Source organism: Hydra vulgaris, chromosome 12 (assembly GCF_038396675.1).
Source record: "Hydra vulgaris chromosome 12, alternate assembly HydraT2T_AEP".
Taxonomy (NCBI): domain Eukaryota; kingdom Metazoa; phylum Cnidaria; class Hydrozoa; order Anthoathecata; family Hydridae; genus Hydra; species Hydra vulgaris.
Window position 1 is genome coordinate 34281963 of NC_088931.1, and position 16891 is coordinate 34298853.

Here is a 16891-nt window from a genome sequence, read left to right on the forward strand (position 1 = left end):
TATTAACAAAAAATGGAAAAACGAAAATCTTTGCTTTTAAAGCGCATGCTTAATCTGAAATTGCGAAAACAAAATCTAAATTAAAAAGGTCTCTCTCGAGAAATTTAGTAAATTATCTCTAGTACAGTTACAGTGCTTTATTGCACTAAAAGAGTTACTAAAACTTTATCATGAAAATATTTATTACTACTTTTAAATTTATTAATTTAGTTTAATGAAGTCCTAAATTAATATAGTTCAAATATATTTTAAATCCTATCATTTCATACCTTGCTTATGTTGATTATTATTTTATTGACATTTCTGTTATGCTATTATCTTTTTTTGTTCTGTTTTAGAAAATTTAGAAAAATAAGTTAAAATTTTGAGCCAACACTGACATTTTAATTGTTGCTAAACGTTAAATTTTGTTATTAGGATTGCAGTTCTTTTATCTGTTTTTTTGTTCTTTATTCAATAAGTATTTGACTTAAATTAAATATGATATATTTTATTACGAGATATATGTCTTTATATATAAATTAATATGAATCTTTTTAGATTTTTTAATGTTATTTTTAAATTTTTTGTTCACGCAATTCAATTTATATATGTTTATAGTTTGCATATTTGTTTATATTATGTTCAAAATTAAAACGTTTTTGATAAATATATGTATGTGGTAATATGTGTTATATAATTGTTTTCTAAATGTATTTTTAAAGTAGTATAAAATGTATCTATTGTGTATATAAATATTATAAGAGGTGTTTATATATGTTTCATAAATTTAAATAAATATATTGTGTTTAATAGTTCGTATATATGTTTATATTATGTTGTTTCCATGTTTTCAAAGTTTAAGTAAAGTCTTTGATTAGAAAAGATCACAATTTGTAAGATTCTTTTACATTCATTTATTCAGTTATAGTAATAGTAAGATTACTGGTAATATGTTTAATGGTAATAGTTAAATTGAAATAGATAGTATTAGGCTCAACGAAGTTATTAATGTAAATGCTTTTGCATTTACATTAATAACTTCGTTGAGCCTACTTGCAGGCAACTTGAAAATAGTAGTCAAATGAAAAAAAATAGATCTAGGCAGGATGAAATTAATAATTGTTGAAATGCTAGAAATGTTGCTCGGCTAGCAGAAAACTTGACAGAATTCAGTGTCAAGCAGTGTTAATGTCTGTTAATTTGGGTTTACTTTAGAACAAAGCAAAGTATGAGTTTAACTATTTATAGTATCAATTAACACTTTTAAATTTAAATAATTTTAATTTTTTTATAATTTTTAACATAGTTATGTTCTTTTTTTCATTTTTAGTTTGTCTTCCCTTTGTCGTACGACGATGTACCAACATGAATTGTTTTCTAAAAGCTAACATGAAATAACAATATTTAACAACTACTACTCTCTTATCATGACATCTTATCTCTATCTGATATTTTGATTTGCGATTCATATATGATGTTTTTCTTTATATTTACTTATCCATTACATTTTTTCATTTCAGATTTATCATATGATGGATTTATGCAATATAAAAGAACGAATATATGTAAATCTTTATGAATTTTTTAAAAACATCTTCTAATAATTAGTCCAGTCAACGTTCAAACTTCAATTTTGCATATGTCATCTTTAAGTAGTTTCTAGGCTTTTCTAAATGTGTTTCTTATTCACATGGTTTTGCAAGCAAGGTATGCAAGCAAATTTGAGCTGAAAATTTTTTTTTTTAGCCTTTAAGGAGAATTGATGTTACACTTTTTTAAATTTAATTTGTTTAAATATAGTAGTTTTTTACAAATAAATGTTTGTTTGTTCTTTGTTTTTTTACTTATTTGTTTTCAGATTCTTAAGAACTTGGCAACTTATCTAAGTAAGTTTTTTTTTTCTTTTTAGTGCAATTGGAAAGAGCTGAAAGTTATTTTTTAGAGCAATTGAAAAGAACTGAAGTGTTTTTTAGTTACTTCACACGGTATAACTGATCCTGATTTGAGTAAGTTTACTATTTTGTTTTATTTTATATTGGATTTATTTGATATTTGATATATGTTATATTTGATATATATTTTATGTATTTAACATGGAAAACTGACTGTAATTTGTTGACACAAAAGTTTATAAACATAAATCTGCCTATATTTCAGTATATTTTATATTTCTCTGTATCTTTATAAATATTCTTTCTTAGAAAAAATAACAGACTGGAAAAAATAAATAAATTCGTTGAAAGTAGTTGAAAAAAATGATGATGTATTTCCATATTTCTTTGTGTAAAGTGTAATACCACTTTTTAAAGGTATGTGAATAGATATATATAGGGTTGCCAGATGTCCCGATTTTACGAAGGAGAACTAAGTAAAAAAAATATTTTTACATATTTGGCGCAGAATTCTCCTTTGTAAAATCGGGACATCTGGCAACCCTAGACATATAGGGGAACATGGGGCAAGATGACAACTGTTTCGAAAAACGCCTGTATCTTAGTCTCTCCCAAAAATTAAAACTTACCTTTAGCTGGTGATGTAGCGATGTAATAAATCAAGTCAAACAAGGATAAAAAGTTTTTTTCTCAATGTCGGAAAAACTTTTTTAATACTTAGCTTTCGTCACAAAAATAATATTTAAAAAGAAACCATTGATAAATCTAGTAAAATAAATCTACTTCCCTTTCAGCTAAAGTCAACTGTTATATTTAGTTTTGCTTAAGAGATAACTGTAGGTCGTCATCTTGTTCCATTCGTCATCTTGCCCCATTTGTCATTTTGCCCCATTCGTCATTTTACCCCATGTTCCCCTATATATATATATATATATATATATATATATATATATATATATATATATATATATATATATATATATATATATATATATATATATATTTAAATAATTAATTTAGAGTAAAATATATTGATTGACATTGCTTCATTTTTTTATACAAGATTGTGCATTTATTATTTTTGTGCATTAAGGTAAAAATAATTTTGTGCATTTTAGTCTAGATTCTTTTTTAATTAAAAATCATTGATGTAAATTAATGTTGTTTAATATTTTTAATAAACGACTAATGTATGTAAACATATAAAAAGATATGGATTTCAATAAATCTTTAGTTTAAATAAAGTCTTTGATTAGAAAAGATCACAATTTGTAAGATTCTTTTACGTTCATTTATTCAGTTGCAGCAATAGTAAGATTACTGGTAATATGTTTAATGATAATAGTTAAATTGAAATAGATAGTATTAGGCTCAACGAAGTTATTAATGTAAATGCTTATAGGCAACTTGAAAATAGTAGTCAAATGAAAAAAATAGATCATTTCTAAGAAATATTTTACGATTTGCTTGCTATTTTATGGTATAATTGTTTAAATTGTTTAACTATAATTGTCCCTCGATTGTTCAAATATTGTAATAAATAAAATCTTTTCAGTCCAAGTATTTAAGTTAATAAAATATTTTATTAAGTTGTGGTATTATTTGCCAGTGTTACTACATTGTATTGTCTAGCCTTTTTATAATCTTTTTTAATTATACTGTAGTTACAGAATATATACTTTCTGTTATTATTATCCTAATTCTACTAACAATAAAATGCAAATAGTACTTTTGTAATTAGAAATTGTAATTTTTTTTTTAATTTTATTTTTAATTTCATTTTTTAGGTATTTGCAGGCTTTACTTGACTTTCCGTTTCTGGTACCTGTGTTGTGACAGATTTTAAAAAGAACTCAACTGATGTTAATGCGGTCTTCGTCGTTAACTATAAGCAATGACGTTGCTGATAGGGAGTCAAAGTTAAAATATTTATAGATAAATTTGTATTAAATTTTTTAGATAATATATCAAGTTATTAATGTGTTTTTATTGTTATTAAAGATTTAATAACTCATAACCCGTATTACGGGTTGCTTACTGCTAGTCATTATCATTATGTTATGAATTCATATTAGTTAATAAAATTGTATTGAATATTTTCTGGTTATCGTGTTTTATACGTGTTTAAATGTGAGTTTGATACTCAATAGGCGTCGTATTGTATACCTGTCTTTATACGCATCTGATGTCTATTTTTAATGCGCGTTTGACACGATAAAATGGCTAACAAATATTCGTAAATAATGCGTATTCTGGAAAGTTTTAAATGCGCATGTAATACCAGGGAAATATCGTATTGAATATTCTCTGGTTATCGTGTTTTATACGTGTTTACAAGAGTTTCAAATGCGAGTTTGATACTCAGTAGGCGTCGTATTGTATACCCGTCTTTATACGCATCTAATGCGTATTTCTAATGCGTATTCGACACGATAAAATGGCTAACATACATACCACATCGATACGTATTTAAAAGAGTTTCTAATGCGCATTTATAACTAAATTTGCCGACTGGGTATTTCCATACTAAAAAACTACCCAGTCGGCAAATTTAGTTGTAAATGCGCATTAGAAACTCGTTTAAATACGTATCGATGTGGTATGTATGTTAGCCATTTTATCGTATCGAACACGCATTAAAAATACGCATTAGATGCGTATAAAGACAGGTATACATTACGACGCCTACAGGGTATCAGACTCGCATTTGAAACTCTTGTAAACACGTATAAAATACGATAACCAGAGAATATTCAATACGATATTTTCCTGGTATTACATGCGCATTTAAAACTTTTCAGAATACGCATTATTTACGAATATTTGTTAGCCATTTTATCGTGTCAAACGCGCATTAAAAATAGACATCAGATGCGTATAAAGACAGGTATACAATACGACGCCTACTGAGTATCAGACTCGCATTTAAACACGTATAAAACACGATAACCAGAGAATATTCAATACAATTTTATTAACTAATATGAATTCATAACATAATGATAATGACTAGCAGTAAGCAATCCGTAATACGGGTTACGAGTTATTAAATCATTGATAACAATAAAAACACATTAATAACTTGATATATTATCTAAAATATTAAATACAAATTTATCTATAAATATTTTAACTTTGACTCCGTATCAGCAACGTCATTGCTTATAGGTAACGACATAAAGACCGCATTAACATCAGTTGAATTCTTTTTAAAATCTGTCACAACACAAGTACCAGAAAAGGAAAGTCAAGGAAAGCCTGCAAATACCTAAAAAAAGGACATGAAAAAAAATTACAATTTTTAATTACAAAAGAACTATTTGCATTTTATTGTTAGTAGAATTAGGATAATAATAACAGAAAATATATGAACCTGTCATTTCGAAAAGGGCACAAGTCCATTTACTAAAACTTTTCAAAATCAACAAAAATATGATTTTTATTAAAATTATGTCTAGTTTGCTAAAGAAATTAAACATAGAAGTAGATAAATAAAGAACGTATATAATTTATGTATTTTTTATTTTTTATAAAAAAAACACAAATCATACAGAAATTTTTAATTCAAACATATAAACTAACTGCTAAAAGTTGTGGACTTATGTCCTTTTCGAAATGACAGGTTCATATATTCTGTCTACAGAATAATTAAAAAAGATTATAAAAAGGCTAGACAACACAATGTATGCATCGTTACTATAGTAACGCTGGTAAATAACACCACAACTTAATAAGATATTTTATCAACTTAAATACTTGGACTAAAAAGATTTTATTTATTACAATATTTGAAAAATCAAGGGACAATTATAGTTAAACAATTTGAGCAACTATACCATAAAATAGCAAGCAACTGGTAAAATATTTCTTATAAATGGTCATTATCATTTGTGGTATTAAGAAATACATAAGAGCTCAGTAATTACATAAGTTTTATTAAATCTCCCACTCATTTTAGAGAGAGAGAGAAAGAAAGTGTTTCCAAAGCAGCATGTTAACAAATGTAAAAAAGCACGGAATAAATACTAGTAACTGGTTTTATTATGTTACCAGTAAACAAAATTATTTTTACCTTGATTAAAAGCTAATGTCCAGCATTTCTTAATTAAGCTCCAGCTTCTCTCTAACTCTAAATGATTAATAGAGTTAATTTCATATCATACTAAATTTACAAAAATTAAAACCGTGTTTCAACAGCTAGCTAACTAATCAAAAGATGACAAAGGATAGACAAACTAAAAAAAAAAAATGAAAAAAAGAACACAATTATGATAGAAACTATAAAAAAAAAAAAATTATTTAGATTTAAAAGTGTTAATTGTTACTATATATAGTTAAACTCATACTTTGCTTTGTTCTGAAGTGTCTAAAGTAAAATCAAATTAACAGACATTAACACTGCTTGACACTGAATTCTGTCAAGTAAGTTTTCTGCACACCGAGTTACATTTCTTACATTTCAACAACGATTAATTTCATCCTGCCTAGATCTCTTTTTTTCATTTGACAACTATTTTAAAGTTGCCTATTAGCATTTTACATTAATAACTTTGTTGAGCCTAATACTATCTATTTCAATTTCACTGTTATCATATTACCAGTAATCTTACTATTGTTACAATTGAATAAATGAACGTAAAAGAATCTTACAAATTGTGATTTTTTCTAATAAAAGACTATTTAAACTTAACATTTATTGAAATCCATATCTTTTTATATGTTTACATACTAAGTTGTTTATCAAAAATATTAAACAATATTTATTTACATCAATTATTTTTAATTAACAAAGAATCTACAATGCACAAAATTATTTTTACCTTAATGAACATAAATAATAAATGCACAATCTTGTATAAAATATTGAAGCAATGTCAGTCAGTATATTTTACTCTAAAGTAATTATATATATATATATATATATATATATATATATATATATATATATATATATATATATATATATATATATATATAAATATATATATATATACATATATATATATATATATACATATATATATATATATACATATATATATATATACATATATATACATATATATATATACATATATATATACATATATATATACATATATATATATATATATATAGTGAAAACTAAATAATTATTATATACTATATTATTTGCTCTACTAATTATATAACACGCTGTATTGAGCACTCTTACTGGAAATATTAACACAATTCCTATATATATATATATATATATATATATATATATATATATATATATATATATATATATATATATATATATATATATATATATATATATATATATATATACTGAAATATAGGCAGATTTAAGTTTATAAACTTTCGTGTCAACAAATTACAGTCAGCTTTTCATGTTAAATACACAAAATATATATCTAATATAATATATATCAAATATAAAATAAATCCAATATAAATAAAACAAAATAGTAAACTTACTCAAACCAGTATCAGTTACACTGTGTGAAGTAACTAAAAAACACTTCAGTTCTTTTCAATTGCTCTAAAAAATAACTTTCAGCTCTTTCCAATAGCACTAAAAAATAAAACAAAACTTGCTTAGCTGAGTTGCCTAGTTTATAAGAATCTGAAAACAGATAAGTAAAAAACCAAGAACAAACAAACATTTACTTTTTAGAACTACTAGATTTAAACAAATTAAATAAAACAAAGAACAACGCCAATTCTCCTTAAAAGCTAAAAAAAATTTTCAGCTCAAATTTGCTTGCAGACCTTGCTTGTAAAATAAAATGTGAATAAGAAACACATTTAGAAAAGCCTAGAAAAAATTCATAAAAATTTACATACATTTGTTCTTTTATATCGCATAAATCCATGATATGATAAATCTGAAATGAAAAAATGTAATTGATAAGTAAATACAAAGAAAAAAATCAAATATGAATCGAAAATCAATATATCTGATAGAGATAAGATGTCATGATAAGAGAGTAGTAGTTGTTAAATATTGTTATTTCATGTTAGCTTTTAGAAAACAAATCATGTTTGTACTTCATGGTTCTAAAAATTCAAATTGAGATATAAACAAAATGTATATACGGCAAAATGATTTTTCTTGAGTGGCTTTTAGTGAATGATTAAAAGCAGTGAGTTTCAATAATAAAACCACTTACAACTTTTAACAATAGACACCAATATTAAGGTAAGCCAAATGTAACAGCATTAGTAACATAAATAACAACTTTACGCAAAATCTTGCTCAACATGTTTGCCAAGTCGCACACTTTGAAAACATGGAAACAACATAACATAAACATACATAATAACTATAAAACACAATATATTTATTCAACTTTATATAACATATACAAACACCTCATATAATATTTATATACACAATAGATACATTTTATACTATTTTAATGACACATTTATAAAACAATTACATAACACATATTACCACATACATATATTTATCAAAAACTTTTTAACTTTGAACATAATATAAACATATATGCAAACTATAAACATATATAACTTGAATTGCGCGAACAAAAAATTTAAAAATAACATGAAAAAATCTAAAAAGATTCATATATATATTCATATATATGAATATATATATATATATATATATTCATATATATGAATATATATATATATATATATATATATATATATATATATATATATATATATATATATATATATATATATATATATATATATAAACATATATCTCGTAATAAAATATCAAATTATAATTATATTTAATTTAAATCAAATACTTATTGAATAAAGAGCAAAAAACAGATAGAAGAACTGCAATCCTTATAACAAAATTTAACGTTTAGCAACAATAAAATGTCAGTGTTGGCTCGAAATTTTAATTTATTTTTCTAAATTTTTCAAAACAGTACGAAAAAAAGGTAACAGCATAGCAGAAATGTTAATAAAATAATTATCAACATAATAAAATAAGCAAGGTATGAAATGATAGGATTTATAATATATTTGAATTATATTGATTAAGGACTTAATAAATAAAATAAAGATAATAAGAAAATAAGAATATAATAAAAAATAAGAATAAAACAAAATAAATTTAAAAGTAGTAATAAATATTTTTATGATAAAGTTTTAATAACTTTTTTTGTACAAAAAGGTACTGTAACTGTATTAGAGATATGCGATACTGCTTTAGCAGAACAATATCTCTTCATACAACTTTTCATGTATTCCTGACTATTCCTTTTCATTCCAGACAAACTTTTTACTAAATTTCTCAAATGAAAACTTTTTTATTTAAATTTTGCTTTCACAATTTCAGTTTAAGCATGCGCTTTAAAGCAAAGATTTTCGTTTTTCCGCTATATGTTGATATTTGATCGAGATCGGGTACGATATCGTATCCGATTTTGATCAAATATTAAATAATACGTATTTTTGATAAATAAGTGGTATTGAACTCGAATTCGAAACTTAAAACTAGAAGCGTATTTTTCTGGTATCAACGGCGGTATGTTATACGTGATCAATACTCCGAGTATTTACAATACTAGATATGCCGACTGGGTACGGCTGCGCAAAAGTTTTTTTTAGCCTTTCTAAGGAGCGGTTAGCGTTCACCGCAGCTGCTAAAACTTGAGCATTACATTTAAGATCATTTGAGAAAAGAACTCCAAGATCTCTCTCTAAATGAGCAACTTTAATTGCAAGTGGCAGGCCGTTTGATCCTGATATGTAATAGTCTTGTTTTGGTATCTTTTTTCTCGGCCAGTAGGCATGACTAGTAACTAAGTAGTTATGCATGACTGGTAACGAAATAACTAAATTTATTTAAAAAAGTAAAGTTGTTGACGTCAACTTTTCTTAACCTCCCCCCTCCCCCTTGCCAAAAATTGTCAAAAATTTCCAGACCCCCTTCCCCTATTTTGTTGACGTAAATAATGGACAGTCTAAAGTAAAACTTATTTTGTTTAAACTCAACTTTTAGAGTAAAGTGGGGTCAAATGGATTTTAATTATTTATTTATAATAATTATTAATAGTCAAGGATTTTAATTATTTATTTTTTACGGAAAAAAGATTTTTAATTTTTTTTTTAAGTTGTGGAGAATATTGAGCTGTATAAAAATTATAAAAATTTAATAATTTGTTTTTAAATTTTTATGAAACTTTGTTTTATTAAAAAAAATTTATTTCATTCTACACGGACATTCGGGAAGAATGAAATACGCAAATACGTGTGTAATTACCCAGTCGGCAAATTTAGTTATGAATGCGCATTAGAAACTCTTTTAAATACGTATCGATGTGGTATGTATGTTAGCCATTTTATCGTGTCGAATACGCATTAGAAATACGCATTAGATGCGTATAAAGACGGGTATACAATACGACGCCTACTGAGTATCAAACTCGCATTTGAAACTCTTGTAAACACGTATAAAACACGATAACCAGAGAATATTCAATACGATATTTCCCTGGTATTACATGCGCATTTAAAACTTTCCAGAATACGCATTATTTACGAATATTTGTTAGCCATTTTATCGTGTCAAACGCGCATTAAAAATAGACATCAGATGCGTATAAAGACAGGTATACAATACGACGCCTATTGAGTATCAAACTCACATTTGAACACGTATAAAACACGATAACCAGAAAATATTCAATACAATTTTATTAACTAATATGAATTCATAACATAATGATAATGACTAGCAGTAAGCAACCCGTAATACGGGTTAGGAGTTATTAAATCATTAATAACAATAAAAACACATTAATAACTTGATATATTATCTAAAAAATTTAATACAAATTTATCTATAAATATTTTAACTTTGACTCCCTATCAGCAACGTCATTGCTTATAGTTAACGACGAAGACCGCATTAACATCAGTTGAGTTCTTTTTAAAATCTGTCACAACACAGGTACCAGAAACGGAAAGTCAAGTAAAGCCTGCAAATACCTAAAAAATGAAATTAAAAAAAAAATTACAATTTTTAATTACAAAAGTACTATTTGCATTTTATTGTTAGTAGAATTAGGATAATAATAACAGAAAGTATATATTCTGTAACTACAGTATAATTAAAAAAGATTATAAAAAGGCTAGACAATACAATGTAGTAACACTGGCAAATAATACCACAACTTAATAAAATATTTTATTAACTTAAATACTTGGACTGAAAAGATTTTATTTATTACAATATTTGAACAATCGAGGGACAATTATAGTTAAACAATTTAAACAATTATACCATAAAATAGCAAGCAAATCGTAAAATATTTCTTAGAAATGATCTATTTTTTTCATTTGACTACTATTTTCAAGTTGCCTATAAGCATTTACATTAATAACTTCGTTGAGCCTAATGCTATCTATTTCAATTTAACTATTATCATTAAACATATTACCAGTAATCTTACTATTGCTGCAACTGAATAAATGAACGTAAAAGAATCTTACAAATTGTGATCTTTTCTAATCAAAGACTTTATTTAAACTAAAGATTTATTGAAATCCATATCTTTTTATATATTTACATACATTAGTCGTTTATTAAAAATATTAAACAACATTAATTTACATCAATGATTTTTAATTAAAAAAGAATCTAGACTAAAATGCACAAAATTATTTTTACCTTAATGCACAAAAATAATAAATGCACAATCTTGTATAAAAAAATGAAGCAATGTCAATCAATATATTTTACTCTAAATTAATTATTTAAATATATATATATATATATATATATATATATATATATATATATATATATATATATATATATATATATATATATATATATATATATATATATATAGGGGAACATGGGGTAAAATGACGAATGGGGCAAAATGACAAATGGGGCAAGATGACGAATGGAACAAGATGACGACCTACAGTTATCTCTTAAGCAAAACTAAATATAACAGTTGACTTTAGCTGAAAGGGAAGTAGATTAATTTTACTAGATTTATCAACAGTTTCTTTTTAAATATTATTTTTGTGACGAAAGCTAAGTATTAAAAAAGTTTTTCCGACATTGAGAAAAAAACTTTTTATCCTTGTTTGACTTGATTTATTACATCGCTACATCACCAGCTAAAGGTAAGTTTTAATTTTTGGGAGAGACTAAGATACAGGCGTTTTTCGAAACAGTTGTCATCTTGCCCCATGTTCCCCTATATGTCTAGGGTTGCCAGATGTCCCGATTTTACGAAGGAGAATTCTGCGCCAAATATGTAAAAATATTTTTTTTACTTAGTTCTCCTTCGTAAAATCGGGACATCTGGCAACCCTATATATATCTATTCACATACCTTTAAAAAGTGGTATTACACTTTACACAGTGAAATATGGAAATACATCATCATTTTTTTCAACTACTTTCAACGAATTTATTTATTTTTTCCAGTCTGTTATTTTTTCTAAGAAAGAATATTTATAAAGATACAGAGAAATATAAAATATACTGAAATATAGGCAGATTTATGTTTATAAACTTTTGTGTCAACAAATTACAGTCAGTTTTCCATGTTAAATACATAAAATATATATCAAATATAACATATATCAAATAAATCCAATATAAAATAAAACAAAATAGTAAACTTACTCAAATCAGGATCAGTTATACCGTGTGAAGTAACTAAAAAACACTTCAGTTCTTTTCAATTGCTCTAAAAAATAACTTTCAGCTCTTTCCAATTGCACTAAAAAGAAAAAAAAAACTTACTTAGATAAGTTGCCAAGTTCTTAAGAATCTGAAAACAAATAAGTAAAAAAACAAAGAACAAACAAACATTTATTTGTAAAAAACTACTATATTTAAACAAATTAAATTTAAAAAAGTGTAACACCAATTCTCCTTAAAGGCTAAAAAAAAAAAATTTTCAGCTCAAATTTGCTTGCATACCTTGCTTGCAAAACCATGTGAATAAGAAACACATTTAGAAAAGCCTAGAAACTACTTAAAGATGACATATGCAAAATTGAAGTTTGAACGTTGACTGGACTAATTATTAGAAGATGTTTTTAAAAAATTCATAAAGATTTACATATATTTGTTCTTTTATATTGCATAAATCCATCATATGATAAATCTGAAATGAAAAAATGTAATGGATAAGTAAATATAAAGAAAAACATCATATATGAATCGCAAATCAAAATATCAGATAGAGATAAGATGTCATGATAAGAGAGTAGTAGTTGTTAAATATTGTTATTTCATGTTAGCTTTTAGAAAACAATACATGTTGGTACATCGTCGTACGACAAAGGGAAGACAAACTAAAAATGAAAAAAAGAACATAACTATGTTAAAAATTATAAAAAAATTAAAATTATTTAAATTAAAAAGTGTTAATTGATACTATAAATAGTTAAACTCATACTTTGCTTTGTTCTAAAGTAAAACCAAATTAACAGACATTAACACTGCTTGACACTGAATTCTGTCAAGTTTTCTGCTAGCCGAGCAACATTTCTAGCATTTCAACAATTATTAATTTCATCCTGCCTAGATCTATTTTTTTTCATTTGACTACTATTTTCAAGTTGCCTGCAAGTAGGCTCAACGAAGTTATTAATGTAAATGCAAAAGCATTTACATTAATAACTTCGTTGAGCCTAATACTATCTATTTCAATTTAACTATTACCATTAAACATATTACCAGTAATCTTACTATTACTATAACTGAATAAATGAATGTAAAAGAATCTTACAAATTGTGATCTTTTCTAATCAAAGACTTTACTTAAACTTTGAAAACATGGAAACAACATAATATAAACATATATACGAACTATTAAACACAATATATTTATTTAAATTTATGAAACATATATAAACACCTCTTATAATATTTATATACACAATAGATACATTTTATACTACTTTAAAAATACATTTAGAAAACAATTATATAACACATATTACCACATACATATATTTATCAAAAACGTTTTAATTTTGAACATAATATAAACAAATATGCAAACTATAAACATATATAAATTGAATTGCGTGAACAAAAAATTTAAAAATAACATTAAAAAATCTAAAAAGATTCATATTAATTTATATATAAAGACATATATCTCGTAATAAAATATATCATATTTAATTTAAGTCAAATACTTATTGAATAAAGAACAAAAAAACAGATAAAAGAACTGCAATCCTAATAACAAAATTTAACGTTTAGCAACAATTAAAATGTCAGTGTTGGCTCAAAATTTTAACTTATTTTTCTAAATTTTCTAAAACAGAACAAAAAAAGATAATAGCATAACAGAAATGTCAATAAAATAATAATCAACATAAGCAAGGTATGAAATGATAGGATTTAAAATATATTTGAACTATATTAATTTAGGACTTCATTAAACTAAATTAATAAATTTAAAAATAGTAATAAATATTTTTATGATAAAGTTTTAGTAACTCTTTTAGTGCAATAAAGCACTGTAACTGTACTAGAGATAATTTACTAAATTTCTCGAGAGAGACCTTTTTAATTTAGATTTTGTTTTCGCAATTTTAGATTAAGCATGCGCTTTAAAAGCAAAGATTTTCGTTTTTCCATTTTTTGTTAATATTTGATCAAAATTGGGTTCGATATCATATCCAATTTTGATCAAATATTATAAATACGTATTTTTGATAAATAAGCGGTATTGAACTCGAGTTCGAAACTTAAAACTAAATGCGCATTTTTCTGGTATCAATGGCGGTATGTTATACGTGATCAATACTCCGAGTATTTACAATACTAGTTATGCCGACTGGGTAAAACAACACTTTATTAAAAAGACAAAAAGCAGTCAGTAATAACAATTAAAAAAGCAATCAATAATAACAATTAAAAAAAAAAATTAATAATAACAATTTAAAAAAAACAATTAATAATAACAATTAAAAAATCAATCATATAAAATAAACTTTTTTATTCTTGTGATTAAGTTGAGTCGTTTAGAGGTACTAGAGGGTAGGTTGAGTTTTCGTTTGTGCGGCACTTTTTGGTGCAATAAATCTCAGCGCCTTTAACGTATCGCCTTGGTATGCATGTTTGACATAGCCAAACCTTACAATTTGAATTTTCACACTGGCACCATTCCATATTTTGATTTGCAGAAGCTTTGCCTAAAACCTTTTGGCACTTTTTACACTTAAATTGGTTTGCAGCTAATACTTTCGTCGGACTTGTTGCTTGGTTAATATGCTGTTCGCCATTAGAGCTAAGCTTACGTTGCTTTTTAGCTTGCTTTGCTGCTTTTTTGCTCTCAGCATCTTTTAACCTTTTAAGTATTTTACGTTTGTTGAGACACTCCCCTTCGAATCTTGGCACATCTACATTTTTCTTTTTTTGTATGTCAACGTGTTGGATACGAAACATTTGTTGCAATGCTGCTGTAAGTGATTCGGCTGATTGCAGTTGATTTTCAACCTCTATTTGAATTTCCTTTTGAATAACCTGCATAAAACTGTTGAAGTAATTTGCGCCGAGCTCTTTTAACATAGCAATAAACACTGACATCTAGTGGCTGCAGAATATGTGACGAGTAAGCAAATTAACAAGATATTGTTTTCAATGCAAATAAATACGACCCGATAAGTGAAATGTGTCACATGTCCATCGACTAAAATGTAAATACCTAAAATTAGATAACTATAATTAGATTGATATAATCTTATATGAATGTAAAATTAGATAAATATAATTAGATAACTAAAATTAGATTGAATTAGTTACCTGGAATTTTCTTATTGGCGGGGACATACACGTTAGTGAGCCATTGCACAAATTGCTTATCTTCCATCTATCCGGATAAAGATATAGCGTATATGGCATCATCTGGTCAACTTAAACGCCAAATCTCTGTACAGACGTTTTTTTGATTTAAAAATAATGAATGGGGCAAGACGATTACCAGCAGCATTAATGCAATTTCCGTCTGTGTAATGGATTTTTTCATTGTTGCCGACCAATTTCAAAGGTCGTTTGCACCGGCAAACTATATTTTGCTTACCTTGATTACTAGAGAAGCTAGTTTCATCAAAATTCCACAAATGACATGGACTGTTTTTGTTGATACCTGCTACGTTGAATTCTCTTTGCAGTGTGATGAAATACTTTGCTACTATTTCTTGCGTACAAGAAGCGACTCTGAGTGATGAAATATTGCCTATAGCTCTGATACTTAACCTATGACTCCACCGGTTTATGAAAAGGTTATACCAATCTCTTCCTGGTGTAACATTAGGAAACAGATGAGATTGACCTCGGTGTTGCAAGTAGTCGGTCACCAGTGTGATGACATTATTGTAAGTTCTACCAAAGCCCCATCGAATAACTTGATGAAAACTGATTCAAATTGTTTTGACAATCTCGTGCTTAAACCGCTGCTAATTGTTTCACCTATGCCATAGACACGCCTGTGAAGAGTTACTACTGGTATGCTGAATGATTTGGCAGATTTGTTAAGTGAAAATTCACCACCTTGTACTTTAACCACCGCAAGCGCAACTTGCTCTTCGGTGTATAGTTTTTCTTTTTACTTTGCATGCAAGTTCGAGATTTTATTTTAAAATAGATTTAACAATAATCCGTTTGAAGTTTATACACAAAATTTATAGAGATAGCTTCTTGAGATTTAATTATTGATTAACCACAAATGCTAGTTACTTAACAAATAAGTAACTAGCATTTTCATTTATTCATTTAATAAAAGCAGTCAGTAAAAGTTATTCATTTAAATTCAGAAAAATTTAATCGAAAATTTTTTTTCAATACAAAAAATTAGTAGTTGGAAATTTATTGATTACTTGAGACTTGATAAAAAAAAAGCCGCATTTAACTTTTTGTTAGCGTATTTCATTCAACCCCACAATTCTCCTTTTCCGTTTTTTACTCATTACTTTTTTTCCTAAATAGCAAATTTAATTTTGAAAATTCTTCATTCTTGAAGATTCTTGATCAGCGTAAAAAGTTATAC

General features: G+C 25.8%; 3 long non-coding RNA genes across 5 annotated transcripts; 1 reads left to right on the forward strand and 2 right to left on the reverse strand.

The window, feature by feature from the left end:
* Positions 1-223: 223 nt before the first annotated feature.
* On the forward strand, positions 224-3853 carry LOC136088674 (uncharacterized). 2 transcript variants are annotated; one of them, XR_010642388.1, is made up of 5 exons: positions 224-1208; positions 1313-1689; positions 1892-1988; positions 2184-2291; positions 3662-3853. It is a non-coding gene; the product is annotated as an uncharacterized LOC136088674 (long non-coding RNA). The 2 variants fall into 2 exon arrangements; XR_010642387.1 differs by lacking the exon at positions 224-1208 and having other exon boundaries at positions 1215-1689.
* A 1095-nt stretch (positions 3854-4948) lies between these two features.
* Positions 4949-8450, reverse strand: LOC136088675 (uncharacterized). Of its 2 annotated transcripts, XR_010642389.1 has the most exons (6): positions 8033-8450; positions 7707-7747; positions 7338-7434; positions 6695-6767; positions 5947-6003; positions 4949-5142 (listed from the first exon to the last, which is right to left on the reverse strand). It is a non-coding gene; the product is annotated as an uncharacterized LOC136088675 (long non-coding RNA). The 2 variants fall into 2 exon arrangements; XR_010642390.1 differs by lacking the exon at positions 6695-6767 and having other exon boundaries at positions 8033-8447.
* A 2202-nt stretch (positions 8451-10652) lies between these two features.
* LOC136088676 (uncharacterized) lies at positions 10653-14230 on the reverse strand. The gene is made up of 5 exons (XR_010642391.1): positions 13286-14230; positions 12805-13181; positions 12505-12601; positions 12209-12316; positions 10653-10844 (listed from the first exon to the last, which is right to left on the reverse strand). It is a non-coding gene; the product is annotated as an uncharacterized LOC136088676 (long non-coding RNA).
* Between the last annotated feature and the right edge of the window lie 2661 nt (positions 14231-16891).